The sequence below is a fragment of the Nicotiana tomentosiformis genome, chromosome 1 (assembly GCF_000390325.3).
Source record: "Nicotiana tomentosiformis chromosome 1, ASM39032v3, whole genome shotgun sequence".
NCBI lineage: Eukaryota > Viridiplantae > Streptophyta > Magnoliopsida > Solanales > Solanaceae > Nicotiana > Nicotiana tomentosiformis.
The window spans coordinates 36,968,680-36,972,065 of NC_090812.1; positions in this window are offsets into that span (position 1 = coordinate 36,968,680).

Sequence of the window (3,386 nt, forward strand, 5' to 3'; positions counted from 1 at the left end):
TAACTATACCTGAGTGGAAGTGGGAGCGCATTACTTTGGACTTCGTAGTTGGGTTGTCGTGGACCTTGCAGAAGTTTAATGCAGTTTGGGTCATTGTAGACCGATTGACCAAGTCGGCACATTTCATTCCTGTGATGACTATGTATACTTCAGAGATATTTGCCCAGATTTATATCCAGGAGATAGTTCGGTTGCATGGTGTTCCTGTTTCCATCATATCAGACAGAGGTCCTCAATTTATTTCGCATTTCTGGAGAGCAGCACAGAGTGAGTTGGGACCCGTGTAGAGCTCAGCACCGCATTTTATCCACACACCGACGGTCAGTCGCAGCGGACAGTTCAGATCTTGGAGGACATGCTCAGAGCATGTTTGATTGACTTTGGGGGATAGTGGGATCAGTTCTTGCCTTTGGTCGAGATTGCTTATGACAACAGTTACCAGTCCAGCATCGAGATGGCTCCATTTGAGGCTTTATATGGTCGCCGATGTCGTTCCCCCATCGGGTAGTTTGAGCCCGGCGACGCTATGTTATATGGTACTGATTTGGTGAAGGATACCTTGGAAAAGGTAAAGTTGATTCAGGAACGACTCCGCATAGCACAGTCCAGACAAAAGAGTTACGCGGGCCAGAAGGCGCGTGACTTATCATTTATGGTAAGCAAGAAGGTTCTCTTGAAAGTCTCACCGATGAAGGGGGTCATGAGATTTGGGAAGAAGGGCAAGTTGAGCCCAAGGTTTATAGGCCCATTTGAGGTGTTGAGACGAGTTGGAGAGGTTGCTTATGAGCTTTCTTTGCCTCCTAGTCTATCGGGAGTTCATCCGGTCTTCCATGTGTCTATGCTCTGAAGGTATCATGCCAACTTGTCATATGTGTTAGACTTAAGCACGATTCAGTTAGATGAGAGTCTAGGTTATGAAGAAGAGCCAGTTGCCATTGTTGATAGGCAGGATCGCCAGTTGAGGTCCAAAAGGATTTCCGCTGGAAAGGTTTAGTGGAGGGTCCAACCAGTCGAGGAGTCGACTTAGGAGTCCGAGGAGGACATGCGGAGCAGATACCCGCACTTATTCAGCACTCCATGTATGATTCTAGACCCGTTCGAGGACGAACGTTTGTTTAAGAGGTGGAGAATGAAACGACCCGACCGGTCGTTTTGCTTTTTAGAACCCCGTTCCCCTAAATAAGACTCTCTATATGTTTTTACTGTTTTATGACTTGTGGGGATGGTTAGTTCGCGATTTGGAAGGGTTCGGGTTGAAATCGAAACACTTGGTTCCTTAAGTTGGCCTTAAAAGGCTAAGTTTTACTTCAGTCAACATTTTGAGTAAACGACCTCGGAATCGGGATTTGACGCTCACCTGGATCTGCACACGAGGTGCAAAGTGTAGTATGAGTACAACTAACTCAATAAGTAACAAGACTAACCTCTGGGCAAGAAGTAATGACGAGCTCCACAGGTACAGTCCAGTATAAATAATAACAATACAAATAAGTGCACAATACCATCCCTGGGGAGACAGATAGCGCCATACACTACGAAACTCAAGCACGACTAAGGTGCAATAAATGACATGCATCTCGAGAGTCATCCTGCTCATATAGCACCGCAAGCTACACGGGGCCATAACACATATGCAAATAATCAAGCCGCCTCACAACCCACATGGCACAGTAGAGTATTACATGAAATAGTTGACGACAGAAATAACATCCAAAGCCCGAAGACTCCTCCGCAAACAACGCTATGCTGAAATGAACACATTCGGCCTGATATAGAGCACACATTCACATTTAGGTTCATCCACGGACCTCAAGCCGATTCTGATCGTACCGCACTGGGCTAATATCCTTTCAAGGATCCACAATAACCCTTTTTTCCATGACACACAAGAACAGCCGTCAATTCCGGAACAAACTTCCACAGTTCACAACCAAATGGTTAGGGCTCCTTCCAGGCCTAAACTCTCACATTAGCAATGGTACTATAATCTCCATACATGGCTTCAATCTTTAATCAATCAAGTGACTACATGTCACACTTATACAATCTTCCCGTGGGATACACTCCCACGACCCTTTCGCACCAGGTAACAAAGTCCGCACATCCATACCACCGACCATACAATGCTGTAAAGCAAATCGAGAATCCGCAAATCAGTACACAAAGCCTCTTACATAGGACACCGATCTCAGGTGACGCTAAAGACAATACCAGCTTACTCTAAACATCTGAATTATATCCTGCACATCCAATCTCGTAACATTCTTGTCTACACCGAACCGCGACCTCGATCCTCAACTTCCACTGTCCATGCCGATCACTGCACCTATCATGCCGCTACGTGATATTACACGTATTCACCATAACCCTCGAACTACTAGTGGAATAACCACTTCATTGGCTAGAAACCATTCACTTAGCTCGTTTCGGAAGAACCACTACAACATACAACTGAATTCTCAAATCGCAGAAAATACAAACCTTAAGTCGTGATCTAAGGCGCCATAAATCTTCCGGGATCCATTTACACAACAAAGCCATTAGAATCAAATACTTCCCAAACCAATAAAATTAGGGCGGCTGTCAAGCCTCGCACGTACCGCCACAAATCACATGTATAACTTAACACGCTGAAGGAACTGATCACTGCCACCATCATGCCTATTCAACCATTGCTAACCGATCTGATCTCTTCTAGTTTACTCTGGACTTGCCCTAGAAATAATAATAGCTCCATTCAAGGCATCATGAATCCAAATTCACACTCATCCTGAGTGGCCTTATTTCACGAGACCACGTTGTTTCCAAATCCCACGAACTATCTCATACCCTCCTTATGCGTATATTCGCATATTCAACTGGTACACCCATTCAGAAAATCCCTCTATGAGTCCGAAGTTATTTTCTCCCATTCCTCCAATACCACACCGCAGATCGAAGATACCATAGAACACTCTAAGTCCCTTTTATAATCCACTGCAAAAGCTCGATACTTAACTGCACCACAGACTCGAAACCCTCAGGCACCGCATTTTAATTTTTGAACCCACTAGGATCGTTGTTGGGACTCACCCGCTTTGACTTGTTCTCGAATAATAATCAAACTCCAAGGCTCTGCTAGCACATGAACACCCCCCTCAAAGAAGCACCCGGCTGAATTACTTTCCTTGTACATCACATATACACAAAGCATAGACTCCGAGTCTTACCAAAACCTAGACATGAACTGATAAGGCCTAATTTAGCACACATTCCTTAAATCTTTTGCTCAAATTACCACTGATGTTTTCTTTCCTTAGTCGTAATAACTCACCAATACACCGATAACCAGAAACTGTACGAGTAGACAACCACGCAATCCAATCATAAACGGTGGGGCTCTCCCA